This window comes from Podarcis erhardii (assembly GCF_964252035.2).
Source record: "Podarcis erhardii genome assembly, chromosome: 8".
In the NCBI taxonomy this organism is placed as follows: Eukaryota; Metazoa; Chordata; class Lepidosauria; order Squamata; family Lacertidae; genus Podarcis; species Podarcis erhardii.
This window is the reverse complement of record NC_138499.1, coordinates 53,870,106-53,894,975: the sequence shown is the minus strand read 5'-3', so window position 1 is coordinate 53,894,975 and position 24,870 is coordinate 53,870,106. Positions and strand designations below refer to the sequence as shown.

General features: G+C 39.6%; 1 protein-coding gene across 3 annotated transcripts in view; it reads right to left on the bottom strand.

Annotated features, from left to right (window-relative positions):
• CCDC102B (coiled-coil domain containing 102B) overlaps positions 1-24,849 on the bottom strand; it is a 99,401-nt gene extending 74,552 nt beyond the window's left edge. For 2 of the 3 annotated variants that reach the window (XM_081875116.1, XM_081875118.1), the window contains exon 1: positions 8,123-8,529. The gene's annotated coding sequence lies outside the window, so the exon portion shown is untranslated. Of the gene's footprint in view, positions 1-8,122; positions 8,530-22,917 lie in introns of those variants that run through there. The other variant, XM_081875117.1, reaches the window with a different exon arrangement.
• Between the last annotated feature and the right edge of the window lie 21 nt (positions 24,850-24,870).

The following is a 24,870-nucleotide window of genomic DNA, read 5'->3' as shown; positions in this document are numbered from 1 at the left end:
ATGTTTGTTGGGGGAGACCTAGGGTTTTTTTGGGGGGGGGGGTTATTTGTCCTGTCTGCACGCTTCTTATGATGGAGGACCGCTGTAGCCACCCCCAACGACACGTTCTCAAGATGGAGAGTGAGGGAACAGCTGCAGTCGCCTGCGGTTCCTGTGCAATGTTTGCCATCTTGCCAAAGGTTGCAGGCAGCTTCAGAATTTTCTTATGCTTCTCTGCTTCATTGGGTTCCATTTGTGGGAAGTGAGAAAATACTGTGCATGATGTTGTCACAGCACATATTTTAATTAAATGGCACTGGAGATACGAGGGAGGAAATGAAGTGGCCATACATTCTCTTTAACATGTGGTCTTCCCATATCAAATTCTTTCTGGCCATCCTTTTCCCATTGGACTGTTAGTTTGATCTTATGCATACATTTTTTGCAAGTCAAAATAAAAATAATAAAAAATAAAAAATTGTCCAGTAGCACCTTATAAACCAACTAAGTTTGTTCTCGTATAAGCTTTTGCGTGCATGCACACTTCTTCAGATTTTTTGAAAGGTTTGTCCTAGCTTCTCAAGTGATGCAGACCCAAAGGGGGCCCAAGCCTCATGCTCAAAGACAGGAAGGGATCGTCCTTAGACTCAAGGAATATACAAGTGGGAGAAGACTGTTGCATTCACATGTCCTGCTTGTGAGCATTTCATAGATAGCTGGTTGCTCACTATTAGCGCTTTTGGGATCAATTCTGCCCCACTGGTATGAGTGGGGGAAAATATACTTATAAGGTGCTAGGGGTCAAAGTGCCCCTACAAAATGTTGTTTAAATATCTTTCTGCTGTGCCTGTTCTGTCCATTTTGTGTGAGAAAGTCACATATTAGGTATATAAAAAAATACTAGGGGTACACATTGTTGACAAGGTTTGGTTCCAGCCCCAACCCGGTCATTCAGGAAATCTCAATTCAATCGGGGCTGAAGGTGGGGCACAGGAAGAGGAGGAAGTCTCTGCACTAATGGGACAACTTCTTGGATACAATCCTAGGTGTATTGCTATTGAGCAGGATCATCCGCTTGCCCCCCAAATGGTATTTGTGTCCACCATGCTTCCAGAAAGCTAGATCAGTAGTTCTTAAACCATAGTGTGGTGGGGAACAGTTAAACAGTGTTGACGTTGTTTACCTGGACTGAACTGCTGTGGCCATGAGGCCAGGGTCACACAGCTTTCTAGCATTGTTTCCCAGCTACTCTAGCGTATTTTTGGCAGTCTACGGCATTTTCTTGCCTTAAAGTCACCACACAGATAGATGTTTGAAAAGTTCAAAATTGAAATTCAACTTCTACATTTTGATGTGATGTGATATACAGTGGTACCTCAGGTTAAGAACTTAATTCGTTCTGGAGGTCCGTTCTTAACCTGAAACTGTTCTTAACCTGAGGTACCACTTTAGCTAATGTGGCCTCCTGCCGCCGCCACTCAATTTCTGTTCTCATCCTGAAGCAAAGTTCTTAACCTGAGGTACTATTTCTGGGTTAGCGGAGTCTGTAACCTGGTGTCTGTAACCTGAAGCGTCTGTAATCCGAGGTACCGCTGTATATAGATATATGAGCTATAGACATGAATGGAAGAGAACAGAACACTAGATTGATTACTGTATTACTTGGAGTAATTCTGCTCTGTATAATGTTCTAGTGGTGGTTTTAGGTTTTACTGTATGTTTATGGGATGAAGGGCAGTTCAGAAATGAAACTAATAAGCAAACAAACAAATAAAATAAGAGGTTTCTTTGATATTTTAACTGCAGCCACATGTATAGCTGGAGAGACAACTGCTTTTTAATTTACAGTCCTAGTGATATGAGATGGAATGTTAAAGAAATCTTTGACGCTTTACCTTTCCCCTCTATCCTCCCAGCTCTCCTGCTATGGGCACAGTGACCATGTGAAAATACAGCACAGATCACTGGTGGTCTCTCTACCACAGGCTAAAAATCACAGAGCTAGCTTTCTTGCAAGTTGTCCAACAGCCACATACTCCGTTTCATGTTGGGCCACTGGTTCCAAACTGATTCCTGTCGAGCACCATTCCCCAAATGAACTATGGTGTGAATAATCCAGAGTGTATTGTGCTCTCACATTCTATACAACAAAATAACAGAACTGCCAGCATGTTTGGAAACTATGGAAATAATATTATGTTAGCATTCTTTCAGCAGAACCAGATGGACTACAGAATGCCTTCTGCAAACAGGAAAGAGATTTTCATTATTCAGGTCTTCTCAGTCATCAACTACTAGATTGAAGGCTGTTGTCTATCCTTCATAGTTCTTCTCAAACCAGGCATAAAATTGTAATTATTTCCAGAAGACTTGGAAGCTGTAATAGAGAAGACTTCTGAGATTTAATACATTCAATATATAAAGACACTTTCCATATTTATATTGTAATTACTTGCAAATACAAGACTTAAATAAATTAGGTACTAGTCAAAATATTCCTAATTGTTTCATAATTTAACCATCAAATGCATTTCCTGTTAGGATACAATTGTAAGTAGTTTAAAATGTCTAGTTTATTATCATGCAAATATGACTAATTTATTTGTATATCTATTTCCATTAAATTCATATCTTTCCTTCATTTATGTGAACAATGACAACTTTGATGAAGGACTAAAGAGAAGGGATGAGGGAAGAAAACCTTTCTTGCTGTTGTTTCCATAATGTACGTAAAGGAAAGGTAAAAAGTACTGAGAGGAAGAAGCCCGGTCAATTCTCCTGTTTGGAGAGCCATCTCCCTTCCCATTTAACTTAATAACACATGTTTAGATAGGCATGGTATGTAATCAGGGTGTGTGTGTTGTAAAACAGAGCATCATGGCACAATAAAATCTAATTTATTCTAAAAACAAAAGACTGTTCTTAATTAGATTTACAGTGCAATCTTTTCTCAGAAAGGGAAGTTCCATTTTGAACAATGAGGATTAATCCCTCGTCAGTGGGTTTGGGATTGAACCCTTCTCTGTGCTAAATAAATCATCAAGCTTGGCGACACTTTACAAAGTATTAAAGAAAAGGCCCCTGACCTGAGTAGCTTAGAAACTACATTCAATGCAGCGAAGAAAAAGTTGCAGACAGATGTAGACTGACAAAAGAACAAGTGTTTATCACATTTACATGAACATAGGCTTTACTATGGCTCAGTAGGGAAACTCAGGCCTGGGGCCAAAAGTAGCCCTCCAGACCACTGTATCTGGCCCTCAGGACTCTCATTGGACCAGGTGACCTCCTTAGATGACACCCCCTATCCACAACTCTCCTCTTATCAGTCCTGTTCTGCTATCACAAGTGTTTTTGCTTGACTGGATTGTGTCCTTGAACTGTGATCATACCTCTTGCTTTCCTCAATGGAGAAATATGTGTCTGTAGGTGGAGGAACCTCTGACTTTTACACGGCTGAAATATGGCCAGCTGTACAAATGCCACACCTACTGATCCATCTACTTTTGGCCTTTGCCCAGCCCACCGCTAGCATATGACCTCCCAGAGGGTTCCATGAGAGAGAGAAAGTGGCCCCCAGGCTGCAAAAGGTCCAGCCCCTTTGTGGTAGGGTATTAGATAAAGGGATTTGAAGATACGTGACACAGTTCTCAGGCTGAAGCTGGTCTCACCATTTCAAATGCCTCAATGAAAGACCACCTGGGAGTCATCTGTAAGCCACTTTGAGCTCTTTGAAGGAAGTATAATAGAAAAAAATTGCTAAAGTTCACTCTCAAAAGGAAACATCTGCATAGCAGAATCCTTCTGAAAACAGGTAGTGTCCAGAAATTTTCTGAAATATGAATCCAATAGCATCTATATCTGAATGTATTATGCACAAGCTGCTTTCGAAAGAAGCCACTTGGGGGGGTTGGCTGTCACCCATAGTTTGTTTATTATTTTTTTTAAGGGCAAGAAAGTAAAGGGGAAAAAATATTTTTTCAGGGGGAGGCAACTATAAGTGAATTAGAGAGAATATACAGCTGGCAGGAGGTAAATGGCTCGTGTTCATCCAGCAACTTGTTATTGAATTAAACTAATTCTGATATTATCTGAAATTGGAAACCTGTAAGCATTAAAAGGAACATCTGGTAAGCCACTAGGACTTGAAAATTCTCAATCCATTACAAATCTAATATAGAATCAATCTGCATATCATTAGGTTTGTGAAATGAGGCCCCAAGCTAGATATCACCTGCCTAGAGTTATTCCCTCTCCTCTTGGGACAACGACTTGTATGCAAAGAAACTAAGGTTTAATATAGAGCAGACTCATTGGAATTAATGAACCTAAAAGTATCCATTTCAATGGGTTTACTCAGAGAAAAACTAAGCTAACTAACTCTTCAAGCTTCACTTTCTATCCAACCCAAGTTCTAAGCATGTTGTTGTTGTTGTTTAGTCGTTTAGTCGTGTCCGACTCTTCATGACCCCATGGACCAGAGCATGCCAGACACTCCTGTCTTCCACTGCCTCCCTCAGTTTAGTCAAACTCATGCTGGTAGCTTCGAGAACACTGTCCAACCATCTCGTCCTCTGTCGTCCCCTTCTCCTTGTGCCCTCCATCTTGCCTAACATCAGGGTCTTTTCCAGGGAGTCTTCTCTTCTCATGAGGTGGCCAAAGTATTGGAGTCTCAGCTTCACAGTGAGCACTTCTAAGCATAGAGTTGTAAAAAAGGTTTATGGAACTAAAACTGCAATCCTATGAGCACTTATTTAGGGAAAGAGTCCACTGAATCCAATGGAAATTTCCTCAAAATATGGAACCAGATTTCACGGCTGTTTTGGATCCTATTCTATATTACTGGATCAAGATACCATTTTTGCTCGCTTGTTTGTTTAGCATCTCATATTTAGTGTGGGGAAATATTAGTCTGAAACTCACATCTGCTTTCCCCCATTATACTTTTCCAGGTGACCCATTCCAAACATATGTAAAGATAATGCCATTTTGTTGGCACTACATAGCAAAAATACATTTTCATCACAGGCCAGCTGAGCAAAAGATTTCAGAAATAACTGTTCTCTTACATCACCGGCAATGATTAAAGGTTAAACAAAGGTAAAGCAAGAGAAAAACTGCCCTACAAAAACCAGGCCTGTATGCTGGGCTACAGTCGTATAAGAGGTCAGTCCAAATCAGATATCGGAAGCAGTTGTACTGTTCCTCGCACCTTCTCCAATTACGACAAACTCTTCCACCGATCAAAACCAGACTGAACTTGGACACTAAGATACACCATTTTCCTCCACACGGCTTTTTTCTCTACAAAGAGGACTTTTTCCAACCTCCAACTCATATAAATGCAGTGAGTTTTCCTTCCTTTCAAATACATCGTTCAACATGGTGTCAAGTCTGATTAGCAGAAGGCAGGTTCATCAACAGTAAATAATTTGATGTGTTAAGGGAAAGTGATTCCATGAAGAAGTGACATTCTGTTAAGTAACTAGCAGGTCGAGTACTGCATTTTAAATCATATGCTCTACCCGAAAAGGGAAATGTACTGAGACATATGCTTACAGCTACAGTGAGATGAAATAGTCCTGGCAGTAAATCAAAAGTGTTGGGTAAAACAGATGTGTGAAGCACAACTGCTTGGGCTTCATATATAAAAAGAGGAGTTATTTCATTATTTTGATATGTATACAATACAGGATAAATTTCCTTTTCACACCCTGGAAACCCGTCTTCAGTATTTTTACAGTGCTAAACCATTTCTGTTGTCTGTGATACCAGAAGTGCAGAATATATATGCAACTGAATTTCTGAGTTACCGTTCCACCAGCCAGTTCTGATTTTCTGGTGCTTGTGTGTGTCTGCTGATATGCCTTACAACATGAGGCTGTCAAACGTGTTCCCTGCAGAGTTCTGAAGAGCTCTAGGTTTGTTTGGTTAAAGCAGAGCAACATAGATTTTTCTTTAAAAAACAAAACAAAAATACCTCAAATGAAGCTTCTAACTTTTTTTTTAAAAAAAACCTGCTTCTGTGCTTTAAGAAAATAAAAATCCAGAACTCTTCAGTGCTTCACAGACAAGAAAGTTCACTTCTTGCAAAACTCAGGGAGCTGGAGAAACATCAGACAGAAAAAATCATAGACATGGAAAAAGTCAGAGAAACAAAGCAAAAGAGACCTCTTGTGGGAGCCCTGATCTGACACAAGGTGGGTAGTGACATCTGGCTTCAACTCAAAAGGGGAAAGAAGATCCCACCCAAATCACCCAGTTATTTGGCCCACACATTCTGATGATCTGGGATCCTTACTGGAGATCACAGCCTGGAGCGCCATTTGCTGGGACCGTTCTGCTTAGAGTTTTCTGCATCAAGAATCATCTTGGACTAAAGGAAAACAGCACATAAGTGTACTACAGTATCATCTGCAGACAAAAGAACTCTGCAGCAGTGATCTGGTATCAAGTGCCCTGAAACCTCTAGAGCAAGTTATGGCCATCATCTTATGGGGGGACCCCATATGCATCCATTTCCACTATGTTGGTTTTTTGCCCTTAATATGGTCGTACAGCACACTGTGCGCACTGAATAATCAGTCAAATCCTCCTATCGAAATGGTAATTTGCTAGGAAGGCAGTGCAGCTGCATTCCAGACCCAGCAGTGCTTTCCAATATTTGTCTTGGCATAAGCTATGGATCTGATCTTCCCCTATAAATATTTATTTATTTGCAACGTATCAAAAAGATGTCATCATCGCTTGACAACCACCGGGGCTTTTACTGTTCTCCGAGGACATGATAATGGCATCCATTTACTAAATTTGAGAATGTGAGACATGTTCTCTACAGCTGTTCCAGAATATTGCGAAACTCCTCTTTCCTGGAAGCTTGCAAAACCTAAAAAGCAATGTAAGATCTTTGAAACTGGGCTGCTGCTCTCCCCCTGCCCTTCTCCCCAAGTGAGGGGGTTCAGGATTTATGAGACAGGGTTATTTGAGCACTGCATTTTCCCAACAAGCATGTAAATGACAAATTATCTATCAACCTAGGATTTGAGGAAAGATTACGGTTGCCTCTGAAAATCTGAAAGAACTTGCAATATGGCCCAAATGGTTTATGGATAATATGGAACATATTGTGGGAGAGTGTCACTGAAGGAATTTCCTGGTCAGATTTTTGCTGATGCCACCAACAGATGTATTCTCATTTAGTTTGGGATGATAGCTCTGTTCATATTATTGCATCAATTTAATTGTGTTGCACTACATCAGCAGGGACATTTGAAACTTTGCCCCTGCTTTGCAATTCTGCCCTACTATATCAAGGTAAACCAAATTTCTATTATTAGGCATCAATGGTAACTTTGCCTACTGGTGTCAACAGCTTATTCTCAAAGATCCAAAAGCAAACAGCAACCCTTTCTACTCACAGTCAAGTGAGGGCGTTGTTTTGTTTTGTTTTGTTTGTTGTTGTTATTCTGAATTGCTGAAACCAGCCTTTTTAAAAAAGGAAACAATTTAAAAAAACAGAGAAACAGTCTGCCTATAGTAATTTTTCAAAAGACCATCAAGATTTTTAGAATTACATGCTGCACATTTTAAGCTAAAAGCACCCTGCCTGCACGGTGTCCTAACAAAGTGCCAGAGTCCAAAGAGATCAGAATATGAGCAATATTCATTGAATATCACAAGCTATCCTAGATGCTAACACTTTTTTCTACTTAATGGAGGGAAAAAAGAACTGTGTGACATATTTTGTTATATATACATTTATAGCATTCTAGGTTGCTATTGCTTGATTTATAAAAAGGCACAAAACACTAAACTTTAGAAATGAGCATAAACATTAAGTACTTAATACCTAAAACATAAAAGGGATGAAAATTTTGCCAGGCACATTAAATAAACACTGAGAGTAATTGAGCATGCTTCAAATTTTAAACATTAAAAATAATTTCATATAATGCCATAAAAGTTATTACCAAGAGAGCTGAAACAAATGGGAGATGAAATCTAGTTAAGTCCAGTTTAATAATACATTCAAAATCTTCTCCCTCACTTGCACCACTCTCCTATCTTCTCTTCATTTCTGTCACAAACAACTGACAACATCAGTTTTTTAAAAAAGAGATATAAAGAGACAAACACCCCTTACCCTGTGGGTTTGAGGAGCTGTTCTTGCTTCTCAGTGTTACAGACATGAGTAAACAAGAGAATTTCCTGCATCTTTTTCTCATCTGCACGGCTCTGGGGGCCGGCCAACAGGCTTATTTCCAGCATTAAAGCCACTCCACACTAAATGGAAAAGAAATTCCTATTGGCCAGGCTTTATCAAAACTAATACCACAACACATTTCTTTTAATACAATGGCATTAAGCCAATATAAAAATTTTTCTGGTTCCCCTAGTCTACCACTAAGCTTTACTAACATCTCCTTGCCCTCGCTTGTGCAACGTATGAGTAAATCCCTATCACTTTACAGAGAATAAATCTCACAAATGGGAGGGGGGCAGTTATACACTCTCCTTTGTGTTACTTTTAATAAATGCCTACGTTTTACATATCCTCATACCACACTCAAGGTAGATTTGCACTGTATTGTGCTTATTTGTAAAGCAAAATAATAATGTATATGCACAGTCTTGCAAGTGTACACTGTAATATGTGAAGCAGAAAACAGTATTTGTAAATATCTCAAAACACACAGTAGACATGTATGCTTTAGGTCCCTGTCATCTGTCCACTAAAAGTTCACATATAACTGCTTTATTTGTAGACTTCTTTCTCTTAGCAAAGGATTCTATGCTTCTGAAGGACACACTAATATTTGAATTGCAGATCTGGGACAGCCACTTCTACAGATTTTGCCCTTTCCCTTAGAGGTGCCACACATGTACCAAAGAGCATACACATGTGCACTCATGGTGTAACTTAATCTGTAAGTTTCTCCCAAACAGTTGGAGATTCTGTAGAGGCCACATACCCTAGGAGAAGACTGATATTCTAGATCCACTTCAATCATGATTCAAGCCCAGTATTGATACAGAAAGTGCCTTGGTTTTCCTGTAAGATGACCTGTATCAGGAGAACACAACTGTTGATTCGCCTTGATTTTTCAGCTGCTTTGGATAACCACAACCGCGGTACATATTGTTATATATTTTCCTTAGTATCATGTGCTGAGGGAATAAAGCTTGGCGCATACTTTAGGGAGATATGTGGAGAGATCGGTCCATGGGGCTGTAATTTATCTGCTGTGTTAAAGAGATAAATATGTAACGTGAGACAACTACATGTTTTGTATCTGCAGTAATTGACAATGGGTAAATGTTTAGGAAGAATGCTCTATGTTGCCAGGGAGATTCAGAATTTTAAGTATATTTATGTTTCTATTTAATTCTGGTTATATATAATTTTATTCAGGTTTGTGTAAATTTGATTTCTTTTAACACTAATTCAAACCCAAGGGTAAATGCAATATATCTGGAACGTTCAGAATTTAAAGTTTGTTTTGTTGAACATGGTTTCATTTGGGTCTGTGTCAGCCTTATCTATGTTAACTTGTGTTACTTTCATATAGATATGTAAGTTCACTTTGTTAAGCTCTGGTTTTGTGATGGTCTGATGACTAGAGACAAATAGCGAAATCTGATTTGTTTAATGAAGTGTGTGGTTGTTGTTGTTGTTGCTTTAGCGTGCCTTAAGATTGGCCAGCAGGTGCCAGTTCCTGATTTATCTCTTTGTTCAGCTTGCTGAGAACCAGCACAGTATCAGCATCGCCATACATTCTCTTCAAATGCACCAATTGCACTGTTAAACTATTCCACAACCTCACTGCATATCTACAAGTGTAAGGCAGGTACTGGATCTCTGCTTATGTCGTAATAGTTTTTATTTTTAAGTTTTTCCAGATTTTTTTTATTGGTTTTCCAAATTTATAGCAAACAAATAAAACAAAAACATCAAAAACAAACAAACAAACATTTATCTTAACTATAATTATTCCACTTTTGTTAACATTGTTAGGTGACTTCCTCAAATCCCCCTGGCTGAGTTTCCATATCAATCATTGTAGCAGTTTTCCAAAACTATTTTCACACAAAATTTACTTAGTCAATTAACATCTTTCTTTCTTTTCATTTTAACTTTAAACATAATATTCTACAACTTCACATATTTAAATCGCAGGCTTATATTTGTAAGTAATTCTATTTAAGTTATCTTAACATATTTAACTAAATAATCTTTAATTTTTTTCCATTCCTCTTGATACTCCTCCTCCTTCTGGTCACAGACTCTTCTGGTCAGGTCGGCTAGCTCTGAAAAATCCATCATCTTCATCTGCCATTCCTCCACTGTTGGTACTTCTTGTGATTTCCAATTTTTGGCCAGCAAAATTCTAGCTGCAGTTGTGGCATACAAAAACAATCTAACATCTTTCTTGGGCAATTCCAAACCTATTATTCCAAGAAGAAAGGCCTCTGGTTTCTTAATAAATGTATATTTCAACATTTTTTTCAATTCATTATATATCTTTTCCCAGAAGTCTTTCACCTTGGGACAGGTCCACCACATATGATAAAATGTTCCTTCTTTTTCTTTACATTTCCAACATAAAATGTCACTTATGATAGATTTTTGCTAGTTTTACAGGGGTTAGGTATATCATTTTCATGACATTTTCATTTAACAGCGTACATGCAGTGAACTTGACCCCTTTTCTCCACAACCTTTCCCAATCTTCAAACATTATATTGTGTCTAACATCTCTTGCCCAATCTATCATCACAGATTATGTCGTAATAGTTTTTTAAAGATCTTAACATTGAGGGAGTGATCCTGGGCTGAAGTTTAGGACTTATTTCTGACTGAACCTGTCTGAGCTGAGTTCAGCTGCATCCTAAACTGCTCCTTAGGTTTGAAACATTAAAGTGGATTAAAGTGTTTCGTCACCCTAGTGCAAAAAGAATACAGTTGGAAAGTGATGGGGAAATGCACTGAAAAGTGTGGGATCAATGAATAACAGGAGGATATGCAAACACTCCACAAGCCAATCAGGATGAATGCTCAACCGGACATAGTCTAACCTCTTTGCAAGCTTTGTACAAGCCAATCAATATGAACGCTCAATAAACAGGTGATCCGGAGGAACCCTTAATGATTTGGGTAGTCTAATCTGCTTTCAGTTGATGCTGGTTTTATATTTTTTTAAGTTGAGGTTGTAACTATTATTGACATTTTAATGTTGATCTGGAAATGTTGTTGTATTGCTATTGTTTTAGTTAATTATTTATGTATATGTAGTTGTTAATTGTCTTATTAACAACTTATTGTTTTAGTTAATTATTTATGTATATGTTGTTGTTAATTGTCTTGAGAAGATTTTCACTTTTTAAGCAGCATAATTTTTAAAAGAAACACTGAGCCTGTGATTTTATGCACACTGTAAAATATTATACTGATTTCCCCCACTACTGAGCTTGTGTTATTTTGCAAAACACAACATAAAATTGGAGTACTAGAACAAGTTGCCTGGGTTGGTGTACAGCATCTATTCCTGGGAGATTTGAAAAATAGGTTAGATGAGCCTTTAACTCAATTAATTTAGGGGAACTGGCACCCCCCACAAGGGAGCTGTTCTCTGACCAGTATTATTTTCATAACCAGAGTAGGCATTTCTTTTGAGTTGTTTATAGGCATTGTGCAGAGCTGATGGCTCACACAAAGTCTCCTCTATACATCAAACCCCAGTTAGGCAAGCCTGTCACCGGTGCACATGCTTCCATTAGTGGACTCCCTTGTGTATTAGGTCTGGCCCTTTGTTTATTGGAAATGTAATTTTTGGGCTAGATGTACAAGGAAGTAATTGAGAAACATGAAAGCAAATGTAAAACTAAACGGGATTACATTCTCAAACAAATTCTTACAACAGACCATTACTCTCATATATCTTCTAACTTGCTCTCCCTCTCCAAAAACGCTGCATGTGCTCCTTAAATCATCTAACATGAAGAGGATGGTTTTAACTTTGCTGTTTTGTACTTTGCTCCTCCCTGAAGCTGTGTGAACTTAAGAAAAACACTTTATTTTAAAGAACATTCTCTTTCACCATGAACTCTGGACTTTTCAACAGTTTTGAAAAGCACAGACCTTAGATCTGTCTTGAGACACAGAGGACACGTTCAAGGCGTATACATTTTGGCTCACATAGGAAAGTAACATAAAATTAAGAAAACCATCCGGAGAGAAATAAATATTTGATCAAACAACATGCAAGACTTGTGTGCCAAGACCTGTACAATACGCAAAACAAGTTTTCCATGACTGAGATTTTTACAACAAACACAAACACTTCAGACAACAAGGCAATGTGCACTTAGACTCTTTATTTAACATTTCCTGTAAAATCTCATGGAATTGAAAAGCTTTATTCTAAATTCCACAAAGACACATTTGCCAGAGAAGACAACTGGGGAATCTTTACTTTAGAAGGAATCACTCATCAACTGGCTGATTAGAATATAATGTTGATAGCTCAAACTACATGGTTTGATGGATGGCTATTTCTACAGCATCAGTTGTGCTGCTCATCTCCTCACTAAAGTCAGGGTGGATTTCCTTCTGTTCTGGTACATTTCATCTCTGGCTATATGCCAAGCAGAATTTTACAGGGCAGTTCATATTAGCAGTGGGAGCATTAACAGGAAGGAGAAAAGCAAAACTCTGAGTCCCTTAACAGTAAAATCCAGCTCTAGGCAGATACAAAGGAAAAAGATGATTAATCCAAAACTTACAGAAGACAAGGAAAAAGTATTTAATTTTCCTTGGAGTATTAACCTAGGTCAAAAGTCACTTAGAACAGCAGAAGTCAGCATTTCTAAAATAGATGCAAATATGTTGCCATTTCTCATTAATATGTTTTTTTTGTACATGTCTCATTGATAAATGTGTCAATAACATGTTTTTGGTACATAATGTCATTGTATGATAACTCAGCCTTCCTACACTGAACACATACTCTTAAAGAAGCCCACATTTCATTTGGTGCTGGGATTGGACCCTAATCCTTTTATCCATTCTGAACATAAGAAAAACGCATATCTCTGTAAGAAAATGTGGTAGTAGCTGATGTGGTCTCTTGGTTTCTGCCCTGAACTCCACAACTGAAACTCTTGCATGTGAGCAGGAAGAAATCTTTATTCTAGGCTAGCAATAGTTCAGGTCAGACTTCAGGTGCAAAATGCCAAAGGCATGGCTAGACAGATCAAGAGCAGCATCAGGGGTCCAAGACTGGACAAGAGCTGCAAAGATTTGTTGACAAACAGGCATGCCCCTCCCGCCAGCCTTTAAAGATGCATCTTGCTCACTCACAAGAACTTCCCTGCAAGACTGATTTCCTTGGAGGAGCAGGCTTCCCTGGCGGGCATGGGTTTGTATCCAATAGCAAAGGTAGCACAACATTCGTGGTGATGAGAAAGAGGTCACCCTGTGGCCTTCTCCTTTGCCAACTGCCCAGCTTTCTTTGATGCTCTCCCCTATTGCCTCTGTCAACACCCTTGGGCTGCTCCCCACTAAGGGCATCCTCCATGCCCTCCGTCTCTGACAGCTTATCTGGCAGCAACTGCTGCCCCATCTTCTGGTCATTCGGGATTTTGTGACCCAAGGCAGTAGCTGCCTTTCCCACTATGATCAGGTGGCTGATAGTGGGGCACACAACCACATGATTTTGTAGTCCTATCTTTTTTCTCCTCTTTTAGCCATGTTGTGACAGGCACCCACAACATTTTCTGATAATTCAAAATGAGCTCACTGGCTCAAAAAAATTTGATGACCCCTGCTCTAGGTCTTCCATGAAACTGTGTCAAATGTCAATTTTTAAGCTCACAGGAAAAATAACAAATCAAAGCACATTCATTCCAGTAGGAGTTAGGCATCATTCGCCACTGAAAGCAATAGGACTTAAATTCACTTAATTTTCAGTCAGTTGTGCCCCATGTATTTCAACAATTGAGATCCCCCCTCACCAAAAACCTTCCCCTACAGACAATAAGTTCCCAAAGGGTTTCCCATTTTCATTCCAACAGCAACTCAGACATAATACTCATTTCTGGATGACTGAATCTAAGTATTGCTTTTATGTTTTCGTTTCATTCATGGTGGAGAGAATAACTGCAAAACTGAACCTTTTCAAAGGGCAGTCTTGCAAATCATTTTGCTTTTGAGTACTAATCCCTTTACAACATAAAATTTATGGGAAACTATTTGGCTCAAAAGATTAATGTAGCTTCTAATTTTGCATCATAGTGGCTTATTTGGTCATATTTCAGTAATTACAATCATATGGTATCCTCCCACACTGACAAAGTTTGAAACTGGAAATATTTAATCTAAAGGAAGAAATAAGAATCTATATGTCCACAATCAAACTATAGCCTAGGGCCCACCAGCACAGATGTTTAAAGTGGGAGTCTATAGCTTTGGGCTTGTGCACTCTCCCGCCTATTCCTTCATACACACTGAAATAATCCCTGTTCGGTTTCGAATAAACCACAATTTCCACTTACATATATTTGGAATACTGTGGCTTATTTGAATTGTGGTTAGTTCAGAGAAACCAGGATGCTGAGTGGTGGTCTGAGACATGAGTGTCACCAGGATTCTCTGGGCCCAGTACACTGTATGTGGAATGGGCCTCTGACCCACTCATCAAAGAGGGGACAGATTTGCATTAAATTTGCACATGCATTGTCTTTTTATCTTTGCTGCTACTAGGGATATCAAAGAAATTCAATTAAAATGGGTTTTCAAGCAGATTTCCATCAGTCTACCCATTCAAGCCCTCACATAGATTTGTGCTATGAACAGTTTTTTGCCTTAGTTGTGGTGTTTTTTTAGTAAATGTGCACATAAATAGATACATACTCATCGATGTATAATTGCTGCTCTCCTGAAAGGGGTCTCATTGCTTTTCTTTTTTTTTCTGAAACATTGTTTATTGAACCTGAGTGCATTTAACTTGTCGTGCTTTTCATATGGAAAAGATGTCAACTCTTTCGCTACCTGTTGATTTTATCTGTTCCCCTATGAAAGCTTCTCCTGGAACGTAAGGCGCTACCAGACTCTTGTAGCTTTCATTTTTACTGCAACAGAGTTAATGTGGCTGCTTGCCTGAATATCCGGATACTGGGAAGTTCCTAGTGACTCTACACATTCAAATGGGAGGTAGATGTGCAGAGTTTAAAATGTGTGACTTAGAAGCTGAAGTCAATGCAGAGTGAAGGACCATCAGCTGGAGAGAGACAGACTAATTAGAAGCAAAAACAGATGAGAGCGAATTTGAGAGGGAAGTTGTCATTCATATCCTCCGTGCTATTTTTCTGGAAAAAGAGCTGCCAGAACTCACCAGGAACACCTCCCTTATTTTCTTAGAAGAGCAATGGCGCCTACCTGAGAGGTGCCGGAACTGAGTTCCTGCGGGTTCTGGCTGAAGAAAAGCCCTGCCCATGGGGATTATACAACCCAGGACACAAAGAGTAAAATATCAGCAGGGTGCTAAATTATCATTCCTGATCCCTGGAATCAGGAAATGAGATGTAATTAAGTTAATACTGAATTTAAAATTGAGATAGCAAAACTGCCATCCTAGCCCACCTCCACAACACCCCTAGCAAAACTGCCACATTGAACTGGGATTAAGCCAAACTCAAACTATACAGAAAGGAGCTTTGCACAAACAGTCAATCCTCAGAACAAATACAGGAAGACCACATTGCTAACCTTTGACCTCAGGCAATGTCCATATTAATGCTAGAGGGAAGAACTAGTCTAGAAGGAATTAAAACTTGGAATTTATTCTCCTTATGAACTATGAAGGTCACTAAATCCAAATCCCTTGACATGAACACTTGATCACGTTCCCTAGTAAATTATAGGTCCTTAGGAGGCATTATAGTTTATCTGCATGATAAAACTGAAAGAAAATACAGACTACAGCTGGAAAGACTATTTTGCTATTTTGCTATTGGTAGCTAATTTCCACCACTGCCTTAGAGTAAAGTTGAACGTGGCACTCCTTTACTGAACTGAAATTTAAATATTATAGCTAAAACAATAAATAAATACATAAATAATAGGATCATTTTTCCTTTTCCAAGGAATGTTCAGTGTGAATAGAAGAGACTGTTGCGTCTTTATGATATATGGTTTATTTACACATATATACAACCCGAACATAATATGGGGGGGGGGCGGTTTCCCTGCAACATTAATCATCCAAAAGGTCTTGCTTCTCCCATAGTCACAGCCTTGGATCCAGACCCAATCAAGCATAACAATGAGGATGATAATATTTTACTTATACCCTGCTCATCCAACAGGGGTGCCCCAACCAGCATGGCTTGCAGCCTGCTTTTAGCTCAGCTGTCACACAACTACTCTCCTATTGTTCTTCTATCTGCCAGCCAGGTGGAAAGGGGAAAGGCCCACCCATGTGGCACCGAGCAACTTCTTTGGTTATGCTAAGCATTGTGCTGGAGGAGACTCTTGAGAGTCCCATGGACTGCAAAAAGATCAAACCTATCCATTCTGAAGGAAATCAACCCTGAGTTCTCACTGGAAGGACAGATCCTGAAGCTGAGGCTCCAATACTTTGGCCACCTTATGAGAAGAGAAGAAGAAGAAGAGTTTGGATTTGATATCCCGCCTTTCACTCCCCTTCAGGAGTCTCAAAGCAGCTAACATTCTCCTTTCCCTTCCTCCCCCACAACAAACACTCTGTGAGGTGAGTGGGGCTGAGAGACTTCAAAGAAGTGTGACTGGCCCAAGGTCACCCAGGAGCGGCGACGTGAACCCGGTTCCCCAGATTACGATACTACCGCTCTTAACCACTACACCACACTGAGAAGACTCCCTGGAAAGGACCCTGAAGTTGGGAAAGATTGAGGACACAAGGAGAAGGGGACGACAGAGGACGAGATGGTTGGACAGTGTTCTCGAAGCTACTAACATGAGTTTGACCAAACTGCGGGAGGCAGTGGAAGACAGGAGTGCCTGGCATGCTCTGTTCCATGGGTCACGAAGAGTCGGACACGACTAAACGACTGAACAACAACAACAACAAGCATTGTGCCTAAGTAGCCAGCTAAAGTCATTGTCTTAAGATTGCCTGGTTCAGCAATAGAATCTTTTATCAGATTTTAACCCCTACTGGGACCCCAAGAACTGGAAGGGAATCAGGACAGCATTCAGACTGACCCGCCACAAACTTACAACAGCATTAAAACAAACCACAATAGCAAACAAAACCTTCAATTCTAAAAATGGGTACAAAACAGGCAAAAACACCACTAGTTTCCCCTCTAGTACATATGTGCATCCTGAACACCCTCTGTTTCCCCCAAGGCCTCCCAGCTCTGAATTGGGTTTGGAAAGTTGGCAGAGAGCCTAGCAGCTTTCTTGAAAACCCATTCAGATGGGAGGCACATGCAGCCTTGGAAGGCATATGTAGACTTCTTGCTGACCGTCAGGCTGAGGAACTGAAACTGGACTCTTAAGTAGTACTCTCACTGTTTTCCTTAAACAAAGAGAATGTGCAATTGCTTCCATAGCTCACAAGATTCCAACTTCAAAGCAACTGTCAGAATAGAGCAACTAGTATCTCTCAGGACTGCAGTTCATACAGGAAAAAGAAAGAAAGAAAACCATGTGCCACAAGTGTTTCAAAGATGAGGATTTCACTGAAGAAAATACATGGAGACAATAAGTTATCTTGCAAAGTACCGTAGGGAAAATATTGACAATTCTTTTTCAACACTCTGCCTCCAAAAATGATATAATTTCTCAGAGAGCAAAGTGTTTATTGCATCAATATAGGGTCTTAAAAGCTAAAGCAATATGGCACAACAGCTGTATAGGTTGTGAAGAGATTAAACATATGTGAGACATGTCTGCAGCATCCCATGTACATCCTGTCAGAGGTCAAATTTGTATTATCTTCAGTCAAAAGCTGCCAAAGAAAATTAGATGCTCATACAATTGACAGTAGACTGAAAGTGTGATGATAGTTACTTTCTTGCAGCTGTTTTATGTTTCTATTTCTGCAGTGTAGTTTTAAAAAATGCAGTACGTGTGTATTTTCATTGTTTTATACATTATGGCCCATGGCCAATATGACATCAGTTATTTGTACACACTGTCTTAAACATTTCCATGTTGGTGTAACAAATTTCAACCCACCCTTTTCATTTCCTGTTTCTATGTACTGATACCATGTTAAGTACTGTAATTTAAATCATTTATTAGCATCGCTTATTAAAGTAGCCTAGGAATCAACTCATTAGATTGCAGTGATTAAAATGCTGAAGTAGGATCACCTCCCCCCCAAAAAAACAACAACACCTGCTGTGTGATACTATAATTAAGGTAATATTCATGAATCTTGGAGAAAGCCTCACATTGCGCATTTTAAGGAAAATATGCTGGGATGATGTAATCTTTTGGAGAAACTCTCATATTAGAAACACGCTCCACCATCTGCTCCAAAACAAGACATTTGACCTGTTGGGTATGTATAATAAATTGTTTTGTCTTTGTTAAGGCTTCATAGACTAATGGAATGAATGTAATCTTTATTGCTATTCAAATGTTAAAAATAGAAAACATAATAAACAAAATTAAAATGTTAGTAAATGCAAAAAGTTAGGTTTAAAATGAAAAGTGAATGTTTATGTTTGAAGCCTTAGCCATGCATCACTGAAAAAGGAATTAGATATTGCAACACACTATTATAATTATGCAGAAATCAATAAAAAAAATTAAGAAATGCACTGTTCATTAGATCAGGAAATGGTTAAGTTTGCTGCATTTAAGTGGTGTGATATATGCATTTTGGCAACTATCTTATCTTCTGGCTACAGGCCAAGCACTCAAATGAAAATAATAAACTAATGGGATAGCACATATGCCGAGATTTATCATTCCAAAATGTTAAGTGCAACATTTTTTGCCAACTTTATGAAGAATGGACAAACATACTTTAGTGGTTACAGATGCTATTTTGCTTTCCAAAGAAAAATTAGATTAATGTTGGAGGTAAAACTATTGTATATAGCAGTTAAGAAACATATTTGGTATCAACTTATTCTATAGGCTAATCTCAATCATGGTACAATTTCAGCATTTGACTTACTCCTCCAAAACCCACTGACGCCACCGCAAAAACTCCCATAGAGTTCAATTTGCTTCAGAGGGTCAGGAATATAATAGAAAGGAAACTCACTTGATGTAACGAATTGCACTTCCAAATAAACTTTCTAATGTATATCTTCCTCAAAGTTTCTATGGATTGTTCATTTTGAGGCAAATTTCATAAATAATCATAAAAATAATTTAAATCACACCCCAACATAACTTTTAAATGCAATTATTTGTTCCTTTCATGAGTGATCCCATGTGTACCACCTACTGGACATGATTCAACTAAGTTGATGTGAGAATGGAATAAAGTCCACTCATGCAACGGGACTTTCCTGTATCTCCTCTTCTGCACTCCCTAACTCTGTTCTGGGGGGGGGGGGGGTAAACCCAAGGATGAGTGAAGTTTAACAGAAAATTAACATAACATAGTCATATCACAGTGGCCAACCACACAGACATGAGAAGCCCAAAGTCAGGATCAGAGCTCAATAGATCAGAGCTGAGGCAGGGGCCTGTGAGGCTCCTTAGAACCTTCTCGGGTTTGGTAGTAATAATGGACTCTTTTGTAAATGTACCTGAGTCTCCTGTGTCATCTGGAGAGCAGATCCAGCCTAGGAGTGGACTGAAAACCAAACAGGTAAGCTCCCCTCCCCCATAATTAACCACACCACAGGCTATTTCAGTTACCATGCCAAAGAACAGTAACACATCACACAAATCTAATGCAGCTGGACACACCATTCCAATAAATTAATGCTTTGCACGATGGGCATGTGTAGGGCAGACCACAACATTAAAACTTTTCAAATGTTTGCAAGCTAGCTATGTAGGTGTTCCAAGTACTGCTTTTCAGTGACCTATATGACCACCATCAATTTTAAAATATCTTTGAAGTTTGGATGGCTATAACAAAGTAAATTCAGTGGCATATGCCTTTGCATGGAACAGAAAGTACAAGAGGGGTACTTTGGCTATTTCTACCTTTGTTTTACTAGAGGCATCTCTCTTCTAAAAAAATACATATATCACATTTTGATCAAAGGGATCAACTTTAAATAGAATTCTGGGAGATTGAATGGATAGAATTCATTTTATGCGTCCATTTTTATTGCACTAAGAATATAAAGTATTTTTTCCCACAAAAATGAAAGAAAAGGAGCACAGATGGTAAAGGGTTTCCCAGTTGGTTTTCTTCAGACTTTCCACATGGTTAATATCTCTTCATACCCCCGTTTCTGCTAACAGCAGGGTGCTGCTATATCTGCAGCCAGCTTGGACAATTTCAAGATGACTGTACTAAACATGTTTTATTTTGAAATCTCAAGACATTGTCAGTCTCATTCACAAGCCAACAAAACTTTGTGTTTTATAGATTAAATGTCAGAAGAGAGGACACTGAGTTTGGTAAACTCAGTTGGATACTGGAAGGTTTAAACATAAGTTTCATTTCAGTGTCAAAGTGGCTCCCGGAGCATTCACAGAGAATATCACAAATCTTTCTTCAGCAGAAGATTTGGCACAAAAGTTGTTTTCTGGACTGTAGAATAAATGTTCTGCCAGATTTCTCATAAAGTCTCAACTCTGCATCCATGTTTACAAAGTTCTATGTAGTTGTGACCCTTTTGTTTTATTTTATGAGTGAAAATAATAACTGCTTCAGACATTTTTTTTATCAACAAGAAAGTCAGGATCACAATCAGTGTCTATTCCAGCATGTCTATGGAAGAGGTCTTTTTATTTCCTTTTGAGAGTCACATTTGTTCAGGGCATTGGGTAGTGACCTTTCTACAATTCTCTTATTTTCTCCTCTCTTTGACATTCCCTTTCCCCTTGTTATGTAGTCTGATAGCCATATGAAATTAGGCCAAGGGCCACAAGCTTTCTATCTCTGGTCTATCCATTACAGTCTTATACAAGTATGCAACGTGAAAACACTTCAGTAATTTGCAATACAAGTGCAATTCGATAAGTACAGAAAACTAACTAACCACATTGTTACTGTGCAGAGGTTTCTGCACTTTTAAATGTTTGGTTAAAAAAATGCAACACAGACCACCAGTTTTAGCTTTATGGTGTTCTGCGGTTGCTGTTGCTTCAGTCCTTAGTTATTGACTTGTTCTGTTACTCTGCAGTAAATACCTATTTGTCCATGTAATCCTGAAGCATTTCATCACTAATTCCTAGTTCTTTATCCATGGAAGTAGATGGCTAAACTGCTTTTAGTCGCAAAAGCATATTCAGATGGGCATTGTTTCAAAAAGTCAATAAAACATTTTATCTTTTCCTTGGTTTTACATTTTTCTCTTAAGAAAAAAATTGTTTCTTAAAAAAATACTTATTGAAGACTGGGAAGTTTTCTGTTGTGTGCAATTTCACACTTAAAAATCCAGATAAATCATAGAAATCTACACATATAAATGACCTTGAAGCTTGTTCATGCCATATCAAACTGAATCTCAGTAGTACTGGCACCCAGTGGCGTAGCGTGGGGGGTGCAGGGGGGGCCGGCCGCACTGGGCGCAACTTCTGGGGTTAGGGCAAATCCACGGGTTAGGGGGCGCAAATCACTTGCCTTGCCCCGGGTGCTGACAACCCACGCTACGCCACTGCTGGCACCTATATAAATTACAGAACTACAGTGGTACCTCGGGTTAAGAACTTAATTCGTTCTGCAGGTCTGTTCTTAACCCGAAACTGTTCTTAACCTGAAGCACCACTTTAGCTAATGGGGCCTCCCGCGGCCACTGCGCGATTTCTGTTCTCATCCTGAAGCAAAGTTCTTAACCCGAGATACTATTTCTGGGTTAGCGGAGCCTGTAACCTGAAGCGTCTGTAACCCGATTTACCACTGCATAGAGCTATGTAAACGATCATTTATATTAATGCAAGCTATTGTGTGCCTTTACTGTACCAATGTGGATTAAAAATATTTTAAAATATCTCAGAAAGCATCGCAATGAGTTTGATGTGGTTTTAGGGGCCAAATGACTGGCAGTCTTTCAACCAGAACACTGGTGAAAATGGCAACATAAAGAAGTGATGTACATTCTGAACTTCTGAAGCTGCCTTTAAAATCAAGCAAAACAAAGCTTATACAGTAGCACATAACACTCTGAAGATTCAGCATAATGGCACAGTGCACTGGTAACCATTCTTTAAAACAGAACTTCAGACATTAGCAAACCCACTCAGCTAAAGAGCTTCAATTGCTAGCACTACCTAAATCACTTTAATGCATCTTCAAACACATCCCACAGCTTACTTTCCCTCCAAGTAAAATGATTTAACTGCATGCAAAATGTGGCACAGTTGAAAAAAAGCCCAACAGTAATAGTCTTTCCATTTAACAATAAAATACCATTGGCTGTATGATCTCTTAACACAGCAATCCTAAACACACTTAATTTTTTTAAAAATGGCTTTACTGAACTTATTTCTAAATTAATGTTCATATAAACATATTTAAGAGAGGGTGTAAGATGGGAAGAGCAGTCCTAACCCTCCCCAGTGACTGATCTGAGCAACATAGCCATTGCTGCATCTGAAGCCTTGTCAGGTCCTGCTGGTTGGGGCAGAGGAGTGTTACTTTTTCATTGCACTGACTCCAGGCTGGTGCAACAAAGAGGCCCAAATCAGGCCCTCACTTTGCAATGAATATTCATTGTGTGCTTAGTCACATTCAATATCCTGGCAAGCAAGCAACAGAAAACAATGATCCCAGACAGGATACTGACAAGGCACTCTAGACACTATACCATTGCCTCTCCAATCCTCTCCCACTTTCTTCTGGCTGACTCCATGAGTACCCACAACTCCCAACTGCTGACCAATGCCCAGCCATATATATGCTTCTGGCCTATCTAGTCCAGACTCAGCCAATCACACTGTCCAACTGAAAATTCTCAACCTGCCTCCACCAACCAAATATGCATATCTTCTATCCAGGGCTGGGCTACCTATGAGGCAACTGCCTCAGGTAACAGAATCCACAGGGGCTGCAGATCCCTTGTTCCTGATATAGATCTTCACTCTTTCCTTCTTCACTGATGGGGAGGGGGGGGTGCCTCTTTATCGTTGCCTCAGGTGCCAAAATGTCTTGGGCCACTTCTGCTTCTATCTCCCTTCTGCATACTGAGAATTCTAACACCAATCCTTCTGCACACAGCTGTCAGTTAAGGCCCCAAGCAAGTTAACTAACTTTCACCAGACAGAAAACTTCTCAGATCAAATACATTACAATGTGCAATGCAATACAAATGCCAGGACATGTTAAACAATATCCATTAAAACGTTCAAATAAGCAGGATTTCTTCCCAGATAGTAAGAGAAATCATTAAATCATGACTTACTTCTTCTTCTCAGAAGTGAGCTATAAATCATATGAAAACTTCCCTTCAATCCTCTCTACCTTGAATTCAATTGGTCTTTCTTGATTCAATTTATTTTACTACAAGCACATCCATTACTTTCTCAAGGTGGCATCTTGGCAGCAATATGGCTAAGGAGCAAAGTTTGTTCTGCAGGTTTAACAGTACCAGCTTAAGAGCCTTTGGAACATTCTTGCACTAGGTCTATGAATCTACATAAATTAGTGAGGGCATCCCTGTTGGAGGTTCATCAAAAATTTTGCATTTGAAGGGAATGTATTAAGAAGTCTATTTGTAGATATACTTACTACATGTCATTTGGACGTTAGAAGAGATTATTTTTTTCTTTCCAAATCCAGCATTCTAACCTGCAATGTGGGACCTAGACTTCAGAGGAAAGCAAGATAGATCAATTGAGTTTAAGCGCAGCATAAGCTACCATGATCCATCTTGAACAGAGATAACTTGGCTCATTGTTCTTCATATTCAGAAGTTCTGTAATGGGTTGTAGGTGGAGCTGCCTTTGACTAAGGTACTACTGGCCTGGCTAAAGGGCATATATTTTTGTAGAGCTGTGCTGGATGCCTGTCTGTTTCAGGACATGATTCAAAGTTCTGGAACTTATCCATCAAAGCATAAGTGACTTGAGACTGGGTACCTAAAAGATCACCGCCTAACTTATGGGTCTGCCCAAATATTACTTTCCTTATCTGAATCCTTGCTTTGGGCCATCCTGCCACCCAGCTAAGTAACTCCTAGTTGTTGTACAACAATCAGTGCTCTACAACTGTAAGCTATAAGTGGTGGAATTGCAATGGGCTGATTCCACTGGACTGGAATTGCTGTGCTAACTTTCAGATCTCATGCACGTGCGTGTACATTAAATTGATGATGGAAGGCATGAGGAATGGGCAGTATGTTAGAAGTATGCGAGCCGCGTTAAAACCGAGCCTGGCCCAAAAGTTCGCGCTCGACGAGAAATCACAGGCGGCCAAAAACCCGAACGGGCACCATCTGCCAGCGCCACAAGATGTCCTTCTAACATAACGAATGAAGAAGCAAACAAACCAAATGGAAACACTTTTACCGCCCCAAGGCGCTTAAAGTTTTTCGAACGGATTAGGCTTTTGTAACGTTTCGATGAGGGGACGTGCGGGTGTTCCGGATAAAATGGAGGGGGGGGGAGTTGGGAGGTTCTCCTCTTTTGTCGTCTTCGTCACAACCTCGGCGACGTTTCTTTCCTCAACCCGCATGGCCCAGAACCGGCCCCGGGACCGAGTGGCTCCCCCCGCCGCGGGGGTCTCCCTCGCCCCCCTCCTCCTCCTCCTCCTCTCCGGCGCG